General features: G+C 43.8%; 1 pseudogene; it reads left to right on the top strand.

Moving 5' to 3' along the window:
- Nucleotides 1-15628: 15628 nt before the first annotated feature.
- Nucleotides 15629-17542, top strand: LOC136484300 (tropinone reductase homolog At1g07440-like; annotated as a pseudogene).
- The last annotated feature ends 5000 nt before the right edge of the window (nucleotides 17543-22542 follow it).

Genomic DNA, 22542 nt, shown 5'->3' with positions numbered 1-22542 from the left:
TTAATACTCTCTCCGTTCCTTAATATAAGCTATATAAATTTCTAAAGAAAATTCCAAAATATAAGTACGTATCAGCTCCCACACCGATTAGTTTGAAAACCTTCCCACCTTACATAGCACATGCCTCAACTAATCCCTTAGATTTAGGAAGCAATCTGATTGGGAGAGAGAAGATGGCCTGATTTTCCTTTTTTTCCTCAGGTCTCACATCCTTCCCCAAGCCGTGCATTAATATTGGTGCTAAAAACTATATGGCTTATATTAAGGAACGGAGGGAGTATATGGTACTCTTGGAAATACAATAATTTTCTGTCACTCTTATTGTTGAGGCGGCTAACAAGGAACACAGTTGTTGTTGACAATTGCCGATCCAATTCTCTATTGCAGGTCTTATTCAGGGGACCTATTGGATTTCACTACTATAAAATTGACCTTCACTGCCGGCCCATCACTGTCGGTTGCTTACAAACAGGCAGTGACAGAGTCTGTTAGCCCATCACTACCGGTTTGTCGCTTAAACTGGCAGTGATAGGAGCAAATGGCAGTGATATTGGGTTCATCTCGGTCGGTTCTTGGCTTGAACCGGTAGTGATACTATCACTGCTGGTACAAGACATGACCCGATAATAATAGACAACACAAAAAATTTCATAACGTTCTCATATGATGTCCGATAAAGACAAACTTTATACCAAAGTTTTACTACTCGATGAGATCTACATCTTTGTAGTTTAAACTTTTTTGATTTGAGATCGTTTGGAATGTCCAAATATGCATCACAAATGAGTGTGTAGTTGTAGGGAAAGATATCGGATGGAGAAATAACCAACACAGAAGTTGTAGATATCGGAAAAGTTATCCAACTTTGTAGTTCACAACTTTTTTATTTGAAGTCGTTTTGTTGCCGAAATATTTGATTCACAACATTTTGTATAGTTAATACCAAAGGAACCCATATGCTTTATCATCACAAGTGAATGTGTAGTGGTAGGAAAGAATCTCGGATGAAGAAGCAACCAAAACAAAAGTGTTAGATATCGAAAAGTTATGCAACTTTGTAGTTGACAACTTTTTCAATTGAAATCATTTATCTAATGAAAATTACGTTTGAAATCTCACATTTGAAATTTGAATTTTCAAATGACCTCGGATGGAGAAACAACCAAAATAAAAGTTGTAGACCTCTAAAAGTTATGCAGCTTTGTAACTGACAACTTTTCATTTGAAATCATCTATCCATGGAAAATTACGTTTGAAATTTTCTCACATTCGATATTCAATTTTTTCAAACAACCTCGGATGGAGAAATGACCAAACCAAAGTTGTAAATCTCAAAAGGTTATAAAACTTTTATAGTTGACAACTTTTTCATTTGAATTCACTTAGGGTTTCAAATACTCATTTCAAAATCAGATGAACATAGAATGGGAAGGACGAATATCCCAAATGGACACAAGTGTTGTATGTGCGAAGCGTCTAGGGACGAACGGGCGAAGCCTGACGTCGTGGGTTCCAGCGCCGGCTGGCCACAAAGCATGTGTTTTTTGCGTAAAAAATTGCGTGACCACTCGGTATTAAAAAATGTCATTTCTAGAACTGGCAGTGATGAGCTCCCTCATCACTGCCAGTTTAAAAAACCGACATGATAGGGTTTTTGAACCGGTAGTGATGAGCTTTTCTAGGATAGTATTTGGTTCTAGGTCTGATTGCAACAGTGTGAGGATCAACGAGCGCTCAGGGTGGGGACTTGTGGAACTTTGGAGACCAAGACAATAAGAATCTTTGCGTCCTATGGATGGCCTTCTTTGTTTAAAATTGGGTTTGTGAGATCCGTGTGCGTGGTCACCTCGCGCAGCAACTCGACATCGTGAGGCTGGCCGCGTTCCGCGCACCGCAATGCCGAGCCCTAGTCAGCCTGTCTGGCCGTTGGTGGCCATGACTGGCCCTAGCAGGCCACTGTCATCGCCCTGCTACGACTGGTTGCCGCGCTACTGCCCTGCTACTGCCTTTCCCGCCCTGCGCCATGGTTGTGGCTGCATCGCTCGGTCGACATGGCATTAACCTCACCCCTCGTATCACCTACCGCGTCATGCCCTTGGCGTATGCCGCTGCCGCCATTTCTGGCCGATGGCCCACTCACAGTGGCGATGGGATGCCTTCCTTACCTCACTTGCCCTCGCTAGCCGACGCCGGTGTGACCGGCTCTGGTTCGGTCGCTCCACTTCAAGTGCGTCGCACCAATCCCTCCACTGTCTCGCCACCTGTGCGCATGTGCTCATGTTGCAGCTATCGATCAGAGTTGCCCATCTTAATCCACTCGTGTGCTCCTCCATGGCTTGATGCTCTGCTTTTCCGCCCTCCATTTTTCCTAGTGCCAGCGGCTTCGCCTGTTCAATTCCTCGCTCTAGTGGGTAGCTTAGGAAGTATGCTACCGGTCTCCTTCCCCTCAAGCTCGGTCATGCCCTACCGATCGGTAATTTGGCCTTGTGGTCGTCGCCGGTCATGGGCGCCGCCGAATCGGTGGGTTGGGAGGTAAGGCATGTAGGAGTGGTAGCAGTTCAATTGCTCGTAACCCTGAGCTCGCCTTGACTTCCTCCATCCGGTGCTCACGCTATTTTGCCTAGGGTACTTATCGTCGGTGGGGTGACGCACTGGTGTCCATCGCAGAGCGCCGCCGCCCCGCTCGGTCGCATCATGGCCAAACCGTTGTAGTGCTCCCTTGCTTCAATCGTTAGTAGGGTGTGCACCACGGTGAGCTATTGATGCTCCTCCGCCATCTCTACCTTTTCGTGAGGGCATAGGCTTGCCAGAACAGTCATGCCCTGTAACACCCCAAATTTGCCACTTTTGAAAATAGAGTTAAAATGATTTATTTATGAATTATTGTGCACATAAAACATTGGAAAATAAAAATTTTCATTAATTTAAAATTTATCATAAGGTAGAAACGTGTTTGTTGCATTCATGCCGGTCGCACCTCGTGTTTCTATGTGCTAAATGTATGTTTTTTATACGTTTAGGAGACGAATATCTATCTCTAGGATTTTTCCAGCTTCTTTCTGGAATTTAATTCCTACCTCCTTCACCTTAATCCTTATGTTCCAAGTTCCCAACAATATTTTTATGAGCTCCACATACTTTATTTGGGTTCATCATGTTCCAAAGTGTCTCTGAGAATTTTCCCCCAATTTTCAGAGGTCTTAGAGTATTTTTCGTGGCTTAAATATCAATTCTGAACTTTTCTAGAATTATTTTATCCACAAAATTAATCAATTCCGAAAATAATAAATTTCTCATTTTTCCCTATGCTTAAAGCCCATGTGCAATAATCCTAATAAATCATAAAGGCCCATGCATTTATTTACTAATGGGCTTCAATGATTATTTAGGCCCATGAGTAAATGTGGAGGGTGTAACATCAATTAGTACCATATTGCTAGTTGATGTAGATGTGGGGAGTTTTTCTCCCTATATATATCAACCAACCCCTTGGGCAAAGCACACCAAAACTACCGTAAGTGGAGCCCCTAGTTTGGGAAATCCCTCGTTTGATAAATTATATTTTTCTCCTCTTTCTCTCGTCGTTGCCGTCGCCGTCGTCGTCGCCACCGCGCTGTCTGTGCCGCCGACGAGCCGTCCACTGTGCCAAGCTCTGCGCCGCCTTCGCTTGCTCCGCGCCGCTGCAATCCTTCGCAGTAAGTTCGCCATCTCCTCCTCTATCCTCCCATGTCTTCTCCATCGAAAACCGTGCACCGTAGGGTCATTTTTGAGTTTTGCCGCTCTGCTCTTCTCCGTCACCGGTGAGACCCTCTGCATGTTCCTCTCTCCTGATCTCTTTTATGTCTTTGAAGCATTGTCAGCCGTAGATTTTTATTTGCCAACCACCCCGTCCCTGTGCCTGCACTAGCACGCGCGGCTTCTCTTGTTGGAGACGATCAGCATGACGAGGAAACCTACAGAGTACGTCAACGTTGCTTGCTGCTGCGTCTAGATTTCCAAGCCATCTATCACCCGCATGCAAAAGTCAGAACCATCATCGTGTGCAGGTGCATCATGCAAGCATAGTCTTGCAGGGTTGGAGTGCAGAACCTATACGTCCATGATTAACAAGCCATCTGCACCTGTAGTCTCTTGCAATATACGGAGTATCAAATATATGGCTGATATCATACTTACCTCACCCTTGCACAGGAATCCATCTTTCTCTGTTGACTTCTAGATTTTAGAATCGGGACAATACACATAAGCCCTTACCTGCATGAACTTTCAATCCTCTGTTTAAGTCGTTTCTTTTTGCGTTAGTCTCAATTTTACGCGTGTTAGTTATGATGTTTACCATGTAACATGTTTGTGAATTTTATAAAAGTTAATATGATTAATGTTTATGCAAGTAGCGTCTAATTAAAATTAATATAGGTTCTATGCATCATTCTTTTACAAATAAATGTTGATTTGATTAATACCAACTTCACTATGTTTCATTAAATAAATATAACGTGCTTAGTTTGAACCCGATTATATAAACTCGAATAGATGCTCTCACAAGTTTATTTCTTTTGCAAAGTAAAGTTTGAATTACTTAAATGACGTGAGACATATTTGCAAATAAAAGATGATTAGAAACTCGGCACTTCAATTAAAATGTAAATTGACTAAATTAATATCCTTCACATGGTTTGTACTTAAAATAAAACAAGCATGTAGCCTTTACTCTTGTGATGCAAATCTCCCGGTAGTTGTATCTTTTTAAACTCTTTTAGCGATGGTTAGCGTGCCTTTCGCGTCTGTGTGTCCTTAGCGATGCGTAGAATCGTGTTTTAAACTCTTTAACTTATTTTTCTATGATTGGTGTACTGTTCTGATTTAGTTCTATTGTTTGCTTCATGTATGATTGTATGGATGCTTATGTGGTGCTTTATGATTTCGTCCAGTCGGTGAGATATACGTGGTGATCAAGAAAAAAAAGAAGAACATTGAAGATTAAAGCTTACCGAAGGATCGGTGTTGGCAAGCATAGCAGAGTGATAGAAGAATTGTATCAATGAGATCAAGGGAGAGAAGCCTTCCTGCCAGGGAGGATTCTCTATCCCGAAGATCGTATGAACATGAAATAACTAATATATAATCCAAAGAAGGCAAGGAGAAACTGTGTTTAAATAAACTAGAAGGGGGGTCTTCGGGGGGAAAACCTTCCCCCTGAGGTAGGGGTGTAGCTAATTAGTTATTACTTCATAGTAGTGAACCTGACCACTGATTAAATCAGAAATAGATAGGTTCACTGATCACTTATTTTTTGGAAAGGGGGGTATGGGGGGAAAACCTTTTTAAAGGGTTTTTGCCCGGATCACCTTTCCAAGCTATGCGCGAATAATACTTCTATACCTTTCATACACCCCGAGGGGCCTTTCCGGTATAGCGTCGCGTCGGTCACTATCGCAGGCAAAGCTCCCCGAGGGAACCTGCCAGTGGTTGCTTCCTCCTAGCAAGGAAGATATGCCACAATCTGTGCCTTCTTGTCCTTTGTAGCTCAAGTCTCTAGCTTGCTCTTGCCAGGGAATGTATGTTGTGCCATTATCCCCGGGGGTTGATTACGGATAGGTTCTGATGGCTCTTCCTAAGCTAGACAATCTACAAGATAGGGAACCTTGGGCCTAGCCATAGAGGTTTTAATTCCATGGCCACGCATCTCATAGTGGGGATTCGAACCCCACCAGGTAGATCTTACCTGTTTGGAGAAGTAGGTGGCTAGCACTAACCCATGTTATCCCATTCAGGAAACAACTATATTGCCACAAAGGGTTCACAGATCATTATAATCAATTATTTATCGATGATTTGGATTGATAAACCGATCTGAATGGCAATAAATAGGCTCTTTATCAAAAGATAAGTGCCTTTTCCGATCTATTCCTTAACTCTTATTTTATTTATACTTGCCAATCAACTTATTTAGGGTTGACCGAAGGGAATAACCTAAAGAAGAAGATAAAATAGTATCCGACCAAAGGGAGGAATTCCAATTAATAGGAAAGCAATAGGAAGGACCCAACCTGCCAGGTTGGGAAGAGATAAGGGAGATCTTCCCCTTGGGAAGACGACCGACCTTAGGGAAAGTAAACCCTGCCTAAGCGCTACCCTGAGATTGGACTCGAAGGGTAGTAAGACATCCCGGAGGGATGCCACTGTTAATAAATAATAGTATAGATAAGGGATCTATACTGTTATTTATTCGGTATATTAAATATATTCTATGAATATATTTTCCAATAATAGAATTATACCCCTCCGGGGCGAGGGCTCCGTTCCCTCTGCTCTGCTTCCCGGAAAGGTATAGAAGTTTATATTCTTTAATCCGGATTTTCCGGGAAGCATAGCAGAGTGATAGAAGAATTGTATCAATGAGATCAAGGGAGAGAGAAGCCTTCCCTGTTACCAAAACGGAGGTTGTGCTCCCACGCCTCCAAACCCGGGAAAGAGAACGGTTGGTTAGATTGAGCTTGCAGAGTATAGCATGGGATCTTCCTTGTTGTCCTATATACCTTTAATCATTTAATTCATACTGCATGTGTCTACCTTGACTACCACTAAGGATATCCTAGTCTTTTGTACTTGTGCCTTATTACCTTTGGGGTATTGCATTGGGTAATATGATGCTAGTGCTCAACTAAAGCCATGATCTTGTAACTTGACTAATGGTATATGCAATAAACATTAAAAGATGCTTTTTAGCAACATGGAACAAGGGGGCTAGAGCATTGGGTTGTTTATGGTGCTCTAGATTCCTCTCCCTAAAGACTTATCTGTAAGTGATCATTCGGGACTTACATTACAGCTGTGAGGGCTATATGGCTCTGGCTTTAGCTCAGTATGAGAACCTTTTCTAGCTTGTTAGTGGTTACCTTTATGGCGCAAGAGGGGTGTGTTCCGGGTTGGATATAGTGCGGCCCCTGTCCGTCAGTGTATAGGCTGCACGTCATTGTGCCTGTCGTAAGGGGACCCCTATATTCACAGGCCACAGAAACCTAGTGGCCCTAACTTGTTAGACGAACCTTTGAAAGGCTTCATAGTGAACCCTGCCGACCTTCCTTGGTAGTGGGTCAAGAGGTTGGCCGCCTCGGGCAAAAGGGTAAATCACGACTCACAGTGAAAGTGTACAACATCTGCAGAGTGTAAAACTGGTATATCAGCCGTGCTCACGGTCACGAGCGGCCTTGGAACCCTTACGGAATAGATGATGAACACTAATGATATGGATGATGAAGATGCTTACTAATTATTACTGTCTATGCTATTCATTATTCATGTTTACCTGATCATGTGTTTATGGGCTTGTGATAAACTTGTTGCTACTCAATTGCTAAAAACATGACTCATTAAAAGCTAATCGCAGTTAAACTAGTGTCAGTCTTTTGAGCCTCATGAACCCCATGTTATATTTGTTGAGTACGACATGTACTTACGCTTGCTTTATTTTTCAATTATTTGGATAAAAATCCCGGATGGGTACCAGATTGCTAGAGTTTGGAAGAATTAGGCTTGTGATCAACCAGTCAGTTGTCCCTGTGGAATTGGAGTCTTTGCCTGAAGATTGGACTTGTCTTTCCGCTATCTATACTCTGAGGTTATATTCTTTATACTAATATGCTATGTATTTAAGCATTGTCTTTTGATATTACCCTTATTTGTAGCTATATGTGAGATTTGACTTCCTGGGCTCACATATGGTGTGTATCTGGTTTTGTTCTTAAAACCAGGTGCTACATGCCACCACCGTGGATAGCCGCTCGCCGCTGTAGCCCGTGACAGTGCGCCTTCGAGTCCCTAACCGCCATCCATCCTTGCACATTTAGCTGTAGATGGTGGTCGGCCCCTTACTTCCGTCCTAGAACGACTAGGTTGCCCGGTGTAACCGCCTTGTGCCGTCGGCCGCCGCACCGGCGCACGCGGGGATCCCCAGGGACCTCCCCGTGGTAAATGCAAAAACATCCGAGGGTTTGATTGCAAAATTACTGACGGTAGGAATAGTACGCATAGTAGTCATGTTATTATCTAAAAGCCCGGGGGCTTTTCTACAAAGCTGCCATCACGCGCGGGCGCCCCTGTCCTGGGCCGTTGCTGGGCCGCCACGCCGCGTTGGGCTACCGGGCCTGAGAGGGTTGTTGACGGCCTTTTCTTTTTCTAATGCATTTTCTAATTTAATTTCTAAGGTAAACATGTAAATTCAGTATAAAATTATGTAGTTAACCAAAAATTGTGAAACTAATTTTGTTAGGTTTCTAAAATCATGATCTATCTGTTAGTATAGAAAGCATGGATCGGATGTCTTCGCCGGCCAGCTCGACTTCCTTGTAAGTAAGCGCAGGATCGGATGCGAACGAATCGATCGTCCATGAACTGAATGAGGCCTTACTATAGAAAGCATCCCCGGCCTGCCATGCACGCGACGTTAATTTGGGTTTGGCTGCATGTTGGGCAGGTGAACAACGCGGCGCAGATGGTGTTCAGGCCGACGACGGAGTGCACGGCAGAGGACTACGCGCGGATGATGGCCACCAACCTGGCACTACGTAAAAAATGTTTTTTTTAGCAATGGGACGATTTTTTTTAGGGGCGGCTGATGATAGAACCGCCCCTACAAATGGTTGTGAAATGAGCCACCCTTACAAATGAATTTGTAGGGGCGGCCGGTGTTATCAGCCGCCCCTACAAATGGCCCGATTTGTAGGGGCGGCTAGATATTCAGCCGCTCCTACAAATTGATTTGTAGGGGCGGCTCAATATCCAGCCGCCCCCAACAAATTGATTTGTAGGGGCGGCTCAATATTGAAGTGCCTCTACAAATGGACGCCGAATATTAAAAAGTAAGCACTAAAATTCAAATTTTGTAAACGACCTCGGATGAAGAAACCACCAAAATGAAAGTTGTAGATCTCGAAAAGTTATGAAACTTTGTAGTTGACAACTTTTTCAGTTGAAATCATTTACTACTTGAAAATACTGTTATACATTATTGTTTCCATTTTGTCCTCTAATTCGGAGCCCATTCTTAAAACTGATTTAGTTTTTGCATACGAACTCCGATTTCGACGTTCCATATATCAAAATCGATCAGAAAAAATAGAGGAATAATGCAATTCGTATAGAGTTTTTTCACTGCAGTAACGTTTGTATAACAAAGGAATGAGAACGAGACTTTCCTCTGGAACCGTGTGAGCAAGACTTCTACTTTTGGAAAAAAGAAAAAAAATGCACTCAGCTACTGGAAAATTTTCCTATAGCGCTCGCTTTGGTGGCCGCGTCCTCAATGACTACTAATCAAACTCACATAGCTGTTCCTCGAAGCTACGTACGTACAGTTCTTAAGAAAGATGCCAAATAAAGATTGCATGCCACTGAACAGAAACGGAAAAAAATTGGGGCAACAAAACCCACTGCTCCTCAAGTAGAAGCTCCACTTCCAATCATGGTGTTATTATAACACAAGTTTTCACACTAAAAGATGACATGAGCGTGTCGAGTGTGCCGCGACTTTTCCACCCTTCAAGCAAAAGCCATCTAATCGTCTGGAAAGATAGAAAGGAGGTGTGAGATATAAAAATTTCAACGAGTAAATTGCGTTAACAACCTATTTAAACTACAAGTTTATTAAGCACCAGTTTAGTCTTCACTTATACGTAAACCAACAACAAAGAGATAATACATCCAACAAATGATACAACCTCATATAAGATAAAGATTAATCACCACTAAACCTTGGAGAAGCATAGCTTCTCACAAACTCTCCCAAATCCTTATTCCAAGGCTATCATGTCATAGGCCAAGATTATAATGCATATGCAATGCAAATGTCATGTCTCCTGCCTTCATAACCAACAAGGTATGAAGCCACATCGTTATGCCCTTGAACCGGCACGGTCGCAGCTCGCAAGCAGTGACATAACTCCGTATGGCAATGAATGAATAAATAATGAGATGCAATGCAAATGCCATAGAGAAAAAGATAAATAATCACATAACATCATGAGCATCTCTCCATGTAGACAACAAGCCATATTCCATTGAATCAATATGAGCATCGTCAAACCAAAGTGTTGCAACATAGATATTCAAATAGAGAGCATTGAGCATGTGACAATTCCATAACATGGTTGAGATGTAATATTGTGTTGGATTGGTTTCTTGATTTTTTTAAGGTGGAGGTAGAATGAAGAACAAGCTAAAGCAAATAACCGCTATGCTTTCTTGACTCTAATGAAGTGATGATCACTCTATGTGCGATCCAAAGCACTACCATCTGCTTAAGTAGTATAATGTCAGAGGTAGAACTCATTTCAACAAATATACACAGTAGGTAAAGCACTCCTATGCCCCAACTGACATACAAGCAAAACAACGAACAAAGCACCAAGTCAAATGCAACAATGCTGCTTCACCTTTTTGTATCATTTAATTTATTAAGGCTATTGTTGCGTGTTCGTTGCTCGGGTGGACTCAAGAACACGAGAGAAAGACAAGGCGGTGTATCCTGGTTCGCACTATCGAGGCTCTACGTCCAGCAGTGAGTAGTTCTTTGTATTCAGGAGCACCTAAATCGAGGGGTTACAACAAAGGTGTCGGTGCGAAAAGTGACCAACTAGTAAATATTTGTTGTTTTGCCGTACGTTGTGATCGCATGTGGCCTAGCACTCAATGACACAAGACTTATGCTGGTTCAGGCAATGTGCCCTACGTCTAGTTTGAGTCGGTCGGTGACTTTATACCTGAGCCCAGGTGCTCGAAGTTTGCTATGGGGTTACAAACGGGCCAGAGAGAGACATGACCCAAGTCTATGATGGAAAGGTCGAATGGACGCTGAGAGCTCAGTTGGTGCTCAACTGTATGCTCGAGGTTCAAGCCTAGTGGTTCTGTTGTCGTGTGTTGAAACGATCGTCCTTTTAGGAGAGAACACATCCCCTTTTATAGATGAAGGGGACGACTTTACAAGTAGAGAGAGAGAGTGAGATAGAATGTGTGTGTTTTCTAGTCTTGTTGCCCATGCCGTCGGGTACAAGATAGTTTGTCGGCACCCTCAATACTGATTGTGTCAGATGCACTTGACAGGCTTCACTGTGTTCGCCTGGCATGGCAAATGTCGGCGCCCACAACACTATTGATGCCCAGAATCATGTGGGGGGTTTTTACCGTGTTCTCCTGGTATGGGAATTGATGGCGCCCACAACACTGTAGGGCAAATGTCGGCGCCCACAACACTGCTTGGGTTCTAACATGCCTGGAAGGTTGCAGTGCACCCTTCTAACATGTCCTGTCGGTACTGTCCTATAGGTGTGCAGGGTACGGTCCTCGGTATTGTAGTTCACTTGAGCGCCCTGGCTTACTTGCTCTGCCCGTTTCCTGGGTCCTCACCGAGTGGGCGTCCCCGGTCGGTTGGTCACAGTCGGCTCCGACTGCGCCGGTCGGTGAAGAGCTATGAGCAGAGGTTCGGAAGCTAGCGTCGCACCCTTCTTGGCCAAGCCTTCTGGTCGGAGAAGTGGGTCAGAGTCGGAAGCGAGCGTCGCCCTCTCCTTGGCTAGGCCTTCCAGCTTATTGTTTAGGTATCTACGCCAGCCTAGGAGTTGCGCATCGTTCGCAACATCGTCTGTTGGGCCGAGCTTTTGCTGGGAAGCAGGCCTATTAGGGACCCCGGATTTACTAACCCGACAAAAGGAGAAAGGGGTTTGGCAGGGGATCGCTCGGTGCTATCCTATGGCTCATCGACGGTGAGGTTTCTTCCCTAGCGAGTAAGGGAAACACTCCTTCTCTTGCTGGGTTAGTTGGGGGAGGAACGCTTGGCTGTTCCTCTTGGTTGCTCTGTGCTCGACTGAACTCGGAATGTCCAGCCCTACTTTCTATGGGAGCCGACCCTCCCGTTATATCTCGAGGAGGTTTGGGTACAAGGCGGTTTGGGGGCTACGGTCTATGGTCTTCGTGCACCGGGGTCCAAGAGGGTGCTGCTACAGCGTGGATGGACCTCGGTGTTGTCATGGAGTTAGGGGAGTGCGGGCGCCGCCTGATGTCGCTGAGTCCTAACCCTTGGCAGTCAGGGGATGTCTGATGTGGTTCCGTGTCCACCGGGTGAACCTTCTCAAGGCTTACTTGATGGAGAAGGCGCCGTAGCCCAGGGGCAGATGAGCGGGCTCGGGATTGAGCCACACAACCCTGGAGTCGGTGGAGCGATTTGTCCTGTTGCGTCATGTCATCTGCGTGACTTGGTCGGGGAAGCGACCGATAGTGCCTCGCGCCCATTGGTTGGGATGGCACAGTTGCGTTTTCGAGCCCTCCGAGCTCTAGGCGCTCGGGAGGCTAGCTGATGCCCTGGAAGTTGGCCGACGCTCGGGAGGTCGGTCGATGGCCCAGGTGTTGGCTCGGTCTGAGGTCAAGCTGGAGGCGAGCTCGGGCTGTAGTTGGTTAGGAGCTTGGGGCCTGATTGAGCCCCCGGGCGAAGGCTGAGGGCATGCTCGGAGGGTACGCGCGAGCGTACCTTATGGGTATTGCCCCCGAGCCCCTGGGCGATCCTGGAGGGATTGGTCGGGGGTCTCGTCAATTGGGAGCCTCTCTCTCGGGGACTGAACATACCCCTATATTTGGTTCTCATCAGCTATGATAGCAAACAAATACACTTTTCGAATCTACACAACAAGGCATACAACTTTCATGAAGATATTATATTTTATCATGCCTTTTAGATGGCCTAGACTGCTGTTCAAAACAGACTTTAGAAACTGTCTAAGAATTGAGACAGTAGACTTTTACATTTTTATATCTCCATATCATTATTTCAAAAAACTATGAACTTTCACCGGATGGCAACCCATTTCATAATCTACAATTTTCATATTACTCACATATGCAGATAGGTTTAGAAAGATGGCCTAATGCATGAGCAAAGCTTAACTGAAAATTCTGCACAGAAAACAATACATCTAACTTTGAAAATCTATATCTAGAGTTCTTCTTATCCAAAAGCCATGATATTTACCAATATGGAAATCTAATAAAAAGTACTGCAAATCTCTTATGATTTGTAAAGTCCCATCATGCCTCTAAGGTTCTTCAAAACATTCTAGATCCAGTTCTGTCCAAAACTTGGTCAGAACATGACAGATAACTTAGAAAAATCATATCTCTCAAACCATTCGGGGTAAAATCATGAACTTTCACGAGCTAATAGAGATGAAGGTCCTCCACAACTTTGTAGTACATGAAAACACTTATTTCTACCTCTAAGTATCCCTAGTCAAGGTTTTCATTTTCGGAAATTAAAATTTATTGGGGGTCACAGATAAAGAGGATAAACAAGATATATCGGAAATATCGGACCAAATTCAAATAAAATTTAATTTGAATTTAAGTAAATTTAAATAAATTTAAACAAAATTTGTACGAAAAAGATAGATATTTTCTTATCGGCACCTACAGAGAAAGATGATATATCGGAAATATCAGGAGATTTCGGCCGATATTGGAAACCATGTCCCTAGTTACTTCCCCAAGAAAATCTGCAGAAACTGTTCAACTGAAATTCGAGGAACAACATTCAAATAGCTTTTCTCCCCCACTAGTGCACTTAATCCCATGATCAAACTCCCCCCTAAACTCCCAACTTGTGCAGGGAAGGGCGAAATCCAACTCACCTTGGTCACCCACAAACCCTAGGGCAACACGAAGGGATGGAGAAGGACCATTTTTAATCTACATGAAAGATGCACCTCTTCTTGCTCCACTTGTTGTCCTCGATCCGTTTTGCTAGTTTCCCCCAAGGATTTGGTGCCGTAGAGGGGGGAATTAGGGAAGAGCAGCCATGGAAGAGGAAGGGAAGGAGCAAGTAATGTAAGAAAGAGAAGTGGCTGTTCTGGAGAAGATGAACGTACGAGGGTGTGGTCTGTGTAAATGGAGTTAGGGAGAGTTGGGCTGGCCCAACAAAGCACCTTTTTCAAAATTTTTTCCTTCTCTTTTTTCATATGGAGAGTCGGGTCATGTGTTTTTTAGCTATACGTGAGATTTGACTTCCTGGGCTCACATATGGTGTGTATCTGGTTTTGTTCTTAAAACCGGGTGCTACATGCCACCACCGCGGATAGCCGCTCACCGCTGTAGCCCGTGACAGTGCGCCTTCGAGTCCCTAACCGCCATCCATCCTTGCACGTTTAGCTGTAGATGGTGGTCGGCCCCTTACTTCTGTCGTAGAACGACTAGGTTGCCCAGTGTAACCACCTTGTGCCGTCGGCCGCCGCACCGGCGCACGCGGGGATCCCCAGGGACCTCCCCGTGGTAAATGCAAAAACATCCGAGGGTTTGGTTGCAAAATTACTGACGTTGGGAATAGTACGTATAGTAGTCATGTTATTATCTAAAAGCCCGGGGGCTTTTCTACAAAGCCGCCATCACGCGCGGGCGCCCCTGCCCTGGGCCGTTGCTGAGCCGCCACGCCGCGTTGGGCTGCCGAGCCTGAGATGGTTGTTGACGGCCTTTTCTTTTTCTAATGCATTTTCTAATTTAGTTTCTAAGGTAAACATGTAAATTCAGTATAAAATTATGTATTTAACCTAAAATTATGAAACTAATTTTGTTAGGTTCCTAAAATCATGATCTATCTGTTAGTATATTTTGTTCATATAGTTTTATAATATTCTTGGGAGTTATATAATTAATTAGAGATACTTAATATTGTTAAAATATAAACTTGTAGGAATTGTTGTGATAAATTGGTGATAGTGTTGGCTCCGAAACTTTCACAGTAAATTCCTAACATTATTAGGTGTTCACTGTAATTTTTGTAGCTCCATAATAATTAGTTTGCTAAGGTGACTAAATGAGCCCTAGTTGGAAAATATATGTTTAAGCAATAAAATGCTGAAACACCTTGGGATTTTAAAACTAAAACATTGTTCCAGAGACAAAGCCTTACTTGACGGCTTGGATACGTAGACTAGTATATTAGTCATTAAAGCTTGCGGAGCGTAATCTTCTGTAAGATTCTATCAATGGAAAAAACACAGGTTAATATACTGGTATACCTACTCGTTCACAGGAAGTCTTTTCTGTTCGTGTGTTTTCCTGTGATATTTAACTGAATCACCTGAAATTACTATATTATTACTGTCGAATTTCTACGTTCCAATGTAAGATTCTATCAATGGAAAAAACACATGTTAATATACTGGTATACCTACTCATTCACAGGAAGTCTTTCCTGTTCGTGTGTTTTTCTGTGATATTTAACTGAATCACATGAAATTACTATATTATTACTGTCGAATTTCTAAACACGCTCTCAGTGGGCCAACACCGATATTTCGGGCTCAGAAGATGAGAGGCTCTCGTGTCGGATAAGACGAAGACACTGACAATACGTGGTGCAGCTTTGCTGACGTCTCCCTGTGGACTACCGGACTTAAACTGAACCGCACAACGGACTGTCTACATCAACTTCATTACTCTACCTTCATTTAAAAAAAAACAGAAAATTACTCTACCTTGCAATATTCGCTACGACTCTTCTTAACATAAAGTACTTGTAATCTAAATTTCGCTTGTATATATATGTACGTACCAGATTCTAAGTAACCCTAAAGCTAATAATTTGACTAATTGTTCACCTGGGCGATATAAATAAGCGTTCAGGCGCAATGGCTCTCTCCCAAGTCCCAAGTCCCAACGTATGTAATAGCTAGAGATCGAGGACCGGGGATGGCAGCAGCGACGCCCAACAAGCGGTGGAACCTGGCCGGCGCGACGGCGCTGGTCACCGGCGGGAGCAAGGGCATCGGGCACGCCATCGTGGAGGAGCTGGCGGCGTTCGGCGCGCGGGTGCACACGTGCTCCCGCAACGCCGCAGAGCTGGAGGAGTGCCGCCGGCGGTGGGCGGAGAAGGGCCTCCAGGTCACCGTCTCCGTGTGCGACGTCGCCGTGCGCGCCGAGAGGGAGGCGCTCATGGACACCGTCACGGACGTCTTCGCCGGCCAGCTCGACTTCCTTGTAAGTAAGCGCAGGATCGGATGCGAACGAAACGATCGTCCATGAACTGAATGAGGCCTTACTATAGAAAGCATCCCCGGCCTGCCATGCACGCGACGTTAATTTGGGTTTGGCTGCATGTTGGGCAGGTGAACAACGCGGCGCAGATGGTGTTCAGGCCGACGACGGAGTGCACGGCAGAGGACTACGCGCGGATCATGGCCACCAACCTGGAGTCGTGCTTCCACATCAGCCAGCTCGCGCACCCGCTCCTACGGAAAACCACCGTCGCCGGCGGCGGAAGCATCGTCCACATCTCCTCCGTTGCGAGCTGCCTTGGCGCCCCCCGAACGTGGCGATTTACTCTGCTGCTAAAGGTATTGTACGTATTTGTATTTCTACCGGCGGGGCAGAAAAATAATCCTGTGTTCCCTTTTTAACTGTCGTCCTCACCTCACGAGAAGTCAAACGTAATCAACTTAACAAAAATATATATACAAAAATATCAATATTTTTAGTACCATTAGATAGATGAATGGATCTATTTTCATAATAAATTTATTTGGTGATGCAAACATTACAAATATTTTCTATAAATTCAATCAAACTAAAAAATATTTGACCGGCATGTAAACTATAGCGATGAATTGGAATAAACAGGGACATTGAGAGCATACAGTAGTTACAGTTACCAAGGGTAAATAATAAAAAAACAAGAAAGACAGGAGCAGCTCCTTGTGACTACAATAAATAGATTTCTTGGCGAGCCGTTAAATAAAATGTATTAAATCGCGTGTATATATAGGAGGGATGAACCAGCTCACAAGGAGTCTCGCTGTCGAGTGGGCCGGTGATAAGATTCGTGTGAACTGCGTCGCACCAGGCACTGTCGTCACCGATATGGCCAAACAACAAGTACGTATACACTACGTTAAATGGACGGCATCCATGCATTCAAGCTTTGTTTTCTGAAGCACATATTAATTGCGTTTATTTAAAAAACACTCGTATATTAATTATTTAAAAAACATTTGTTTCTATTTGAATTTAACCGTCGACTTCACGTCAAACATAAAACTCAGTCGCTCTCTCACCGTGTTAATTTGTGGTCGACACAGGTCCCGTTTATCCTGGAGAAAGAAAGTTTGTCGCGTATTCCGCTGCAGCGGAGCGGCGAGCCGGCGGAGATCGCGTCGGTGGTGGCGTTTCTGTGTATGCCGGCGGCGTCCTATGTCACTGGCCAAGTCATCTACGTCGACGGCGGCCGGACCATAAGCGCCTGAGCAGAAAATCACCGGCCAGGCGATGAATATGAATGGAACAAATGGCAGATAAAATTCTAGAGGAAGTTGGCTTTGGTAGTTGGTACCTAGGTACACCTGCCAGGCATGCTCTCATGATGGACGGACTGGACTTTAATGTAACATCTTTTCTTTGAATGCTCACATGTCGTGTTTTTTGTGAAGAGTGTTAGGAATTAATTCAACCTTGGAATACCCAAAACTTGTTTAATATATGGTACTCTTGGAAATACAAGAATTTTCTGTCACTCTTATTGTTGAGGCGGCTAACAAGGAACACAGTTGTTGTTGACAATTGCCGATCCAATTCTCTTTTGCAGGTCTTATTCAGGGGACCTATTGGCTTTCACTACTATAAAATTGACCTTCACTGCCGGCCATCACTATCGGTTGCTTAAAAATAGGCAGTGACAGTGTCTGTTAGCCCATCACTACCGGTTTGTCGCTTAAACTGACAGTGATAGGAGCAAACAGCAGTGATATTGGGTTCATCTCGGTCGGTTCTTGGCTTGAACCGGTAGTGATACTATCACTGCTGGTACGAGACATGACCCGATAATAATAGACAACACAAAAAATTTCATAACGTTCTCATATGATGTCTGATAAAGACAAACTTTATACCAAAGTTTTACTACTCGATGAGATCTACATCTTTGTAGTTTAAACTTTTTTGATTTGAGATCGTTTGGATGTCCAAATATGCATCACAAATGAGTGTGTAGTTGTAGGGAAAGATATCGGATGGAGAAATAACCAACACAGAAGTTGTAGATATCGGAAAAGTTATCCAACTTTGTAGTTCACAACTTTTTTATTTGAAGCCATTTTGTTGCCGAAATATTTGATTCACAACATTTTGTATAGTTAATACCAAAGGAACCCATATGCTTTATCATCACAAGTGAATGTGTAGTGGTAGGAAAGAATCTCGGATCAAGAAGCAACCAAAACAAAAGTGTTAGATATCGAAAAGTCATGCAACTTTGTAGTTGACAACTTTTTCAATTGAAATCATTTATCTAATGAAAATTACGTTTGAAATCTCACATTTGAAATTTGAATTTTCAAATGACCTCGGATGGAGAAACAACCAAAATAAAAGTTGTAGACCTCAAAAAGTTATGCAGCTTTGTAACTGACAACTTTTTCATTTGAAATCATCTATCCATGGAAAATTACGTTTGAAATTTTCTCACATTCGATATTCAATTTTTTCAAACAACCTCGGATGGAGAAATGACCAAACCAAAGTTGTAGGTCTCAAAAAGTTATAAAATTTTTGTAGTTGACAACTTTTACATTTGAATTCACTTAGGGTTTCAAATACTCATTTCAAAATCAGATGAACATAGAATGGGAAGGACGAATATCCCAAATGGACACAAGTGTCTTATGTGTGAAGTGTTTAGGGACGAACGGCCGAAGCCTGACGTCGTGGGTTCCAGCGCCGGCGGCCACAAAGCATGCGTTTTTTGCGTAAAAAATTGCGTGACCACTCGGTATTAAAAAATGTCATTTCTAGAACTGGCAGTGATGAGCCCCCTCATCACTGCCTAGTTTAAAAAACCGACATGATAGGGTTTTTGAACCGGTAGTGATGAGCTTTTCTAGGATAGTATTTGGTTCTAGGTCTGATTGCAACAGTGTGAGGATCAATGAGCGCTTAGGGTGGGGACATGTGGAACTTTGGAGACCAAGACAATAAGAATCTTTGCGTCCTGTGGATGGACTTCTTTGTTTAAAATTGGGTTTATGAGAACCGTGCGCGTGGTCACCTCGCGCAGCAACTCGGCATCGTGAGGCTGGCCGCGTTCCGCGCACCGCAATGCCAAGCCCAGTCAGCCTATCTGGCCGTGGGTGGCCATGACTGGCCCTAGCAGGCCACTGTCATCGCCCTGCTACGACTGGTTGCCACGCTACTGCCCCGCTGCTGCCTTTCCCGCCCTGCGCCATGGTTGTGGCCGCATCGCTCGGTCGACATGGCATCAACCTCACCCCTCGTATCACCTACCGCGTCATGCCCTTGGCGTATGCCGCTGCCGCCATTTCTGGCCGATGGCCCACTCATAGTGGCGATGGGATGCCTTCCTGCCTCACTTGCCCTTGCTAGCCGACGCCGGTGCGACCGGCTCTGGTTCGATCGCCCCACTTCAAGTGCGTCACACCAATCCCTCCACTATCTCGCCACCTGTGCATATGTGCTCATGTTGCAGCTATCGATCAGAGCTGCCCATCTTAATCCACTCGTGTGCTCCTCCATGGCTTGAGCTCTACTTTTCCGCCCTCCATTTTGCCTAGTGCCAGCGGCTTCGCCAGTTCAATTCCTCGTTCAAGCGGGTAGCTTAGGAAGTATGCTACCAGTCTCCTTCCCCTCAAGCTCGGTCATGCCCTACCGATCAGGTAATTTGGCCTTATGGTCGTCGCCGGTCATGGGCGCCGCCGAATCGGTGGGTTGGGAGGTAAGGCATGTAGGAGTGGTAGCAGTTCAATTGCTCGTAACCCTAAGCTCGCCTTGACTTCCTCCATCCGGTGCTTGCGCTATTTTGCCTAGGGTACTTATCGTCGGTGGGGTGACGCACTGGTGTCCATCGCAGAGCGCCGCCGCCCCGCTCGGTCGCACGTGGCCAAACCGTTGTAGTGCTCCCCTGCTTCAATCGTTAGTAGGGTGTGCACCACGATGAGCTACTAATGCTTCTCCGCCATCTCTACCTTTCCGTGAGGGCGTAGGCTTGCCAGAACAGTCGTGCCATGTAACACCCCAAAATTTGCCACTTTTGAAAATAGAGTTAAAATGATTTATTTGTGAATTATTGTGCACATAAAAACATAGGAAAATAAAAATTTTCATTAATTTAAAATTTATCATAAGGTAGAAACGTCTTTGTTGCATTCATGCCGGTCGCACCTCATGTTTCTATGTGCTAAATGTATGTTTTTATATGTTTAGGAGACGAATATCTATCTCTAGGATTTTTCCAGCTTCTTTCTGGAATTTAATTCCTACCTCCTTCACCTTAATCTTTATGTTCCAAGTTCCCAACAATATTTTTGTGAGCTCCAAATACTTTATTTGGGTTCATCATGTTCCAAAGTGTCTCTGGGAATTTTTCTCCTAATTTTCAGAGGTCTCGGAGTATTTTTCGTGGCTTAAATATCAATTCTGGACTTTTCTAGAATTATTTTATCCACGAAATTAATTAATTCCGAAAATAATAAATTTCTCATTTTTCCCAATGCTTAAAGCCCATGTGATAATCCTAATAAATCCTAAAGGCCCATGCATTTATTTACTAATGGGCTTCAATGATTATTTAGGCCCATGAGTAAATATGGAGGGTGGAACATCAATTTCTACCATATTGCTAGTTGATGTAGATGTGGGGAGTTTTTCTCCCTATATATATCAACCAACCCCTTGGGCAAATCACATCAAAACTACCATAAGGGGAGCCCCAAGTTTGGGAAATCCCTCATGTAGTAAATTATATATTTCTCCTCTTTCTCTCGCCGTTGCCGTCGTCGTTGCCACCGCGCTGTCCGTGCCGCCAACGAGCCGTCCACTGTGCCAAGCCCCGCTCCGCCGCAATCCTCGCAATAAGTTCGCCATCTCGTCCTCTATCCTCCCGTGTCTTCTCCATCGAAAACCGTGCACCGTAGGGTCATTTTCGAGTTTTGCCGCTCTGCTCTTCTCCATCACCGGTGAGACCCTCTGAATGTTCCTCTCTCCTGATCTCTTCTACGTCTTTGAAGCATCGTCAGCCGTAGATTTTTATTTGCCAGATTTTTATTTGCCAACCACCCCGTCCCTGTGCCTGCACTAGCACGCGCGGCTTCTCTTGTTGGAGACGATCAGCATGCCGAGGAAACCTACAGAGTACGTCAACGTTGCTTGCTGCTGCGTCTAGATTTCCAAGCCATCTATCACCCGCATGCAAAAGTCAGAACCATCATCGTGTGCAGGTGCATCATGCAAGCATAGTCTTGCCGGGCTTGGAGTGCAGAATCTATACGTCCATGATTAACAAGCCATCTGCACCTGTAGTCTCTTGCAATATATGGAGTATCAAATATATGGCTGATATCATACTTACCTCACCCTTGCACAGGAATCCATCTTTCTCTGTTCACTTCTAGATTTTAGAATCAGGACAATACACATAAGCCCTTACCTGCATGAACTGCTCATTGAGTCTAGGCATCCTTTCCATAGTAGATCTCTGAACTTTCAATCCTCTGTTTAAGTCGTTTCTTTTTGCGTTAGTCTCAATTTTACGCGTGTTAGTTACGATGTTTACCATGTAACATGTTTGTGAATTTTATAGAAGTTAATATGATTAATGTTTATGCAAGTAGCTTCTAATTAAAATTAATATAGGTTCTATGCATCATTCTTTTACAAATAAATGTTGATTTGATTAATACCAACTTCACTATGTTTCATTAAATAAATATAACGTGCTTAGTTTGAACCCGATTATATAAACTCGAATAGATGCTCTCACAAGTTTTTTTTCTTTTGCAAAGTAAAGTTTAAATGACTTAAATGATGTGAGACATATTTGCAAATAAAAGATGATTAGAAACTCGACTCTTCAATTAAAATGTAAATTGACTAAATTAATATCCTTCACATGGTTTGTACTTAAAATAAAACAAGCATGTAGCCTTTACTCTTGTGATGCAAATCTCCCGGTAGTTGTATCTTTTTAAACTCTTTTAGCGATGGTTAGCGTGCCTTTCGCGTCTATGTGTCCTTAGCGATGCGTAGAATCGTGTTTTGAACTCTTTTACTTGTTTTTCTATGATTGGTGTACTGTTCTGATTTAGTTCTATTGTTTGCTTCATGTATGATTGTATGGATGCTTGTGTGGTGCTTTATGATTTCATCCACTCGGTGAGATATACGTGGTGATCAAGGAAAAGAAGAAGAAGAACGTTGAAGATTAAAGCTTACCGAAGGATCGGTTTTGTAAGGCAAGTATAGCATGGGATCTTCCTTGTTGTCCTATATACCTTTAATCATTTAATTCATACTGCATGTGTCTACCTTGACTACCACTAAGGATATCCTAGTCTTTTGTACTTGTGCCATGTTACCTTTGGGGTATTGCATTGGGTAGTATGATGCTAGTGCTCAACTAAAGCCATGATCTTGTAACTTGACTAATGGTATATGCAATAAACCTTAAAAGATGTTTTTTAGCAACATGGAACAAGGGGGCTAGAGCATTGGGCTGTTTATGGT

This window comes from Miscanthus floridulus, chromosome 9 (genome assembly GCF_019320115.1).
Source record: "Miscanthus floridulus cultivar M001 chromosome 9, ASM1932011v1, whole genome shotgun sequence".
In the NCBI taxonomy this organism is placed as follows: Eukaryota; Viridiplantae; Streptophyta; class Magnoliopsida; order Poales; family Poaceae; genus Miscanthus; species Miscanthus floridulus.
The sequence above is the reverse complement of the archived record's forward strand: the minus strand, read 5'-3'. Positions and strand labels throughout refer to the sequence as shown.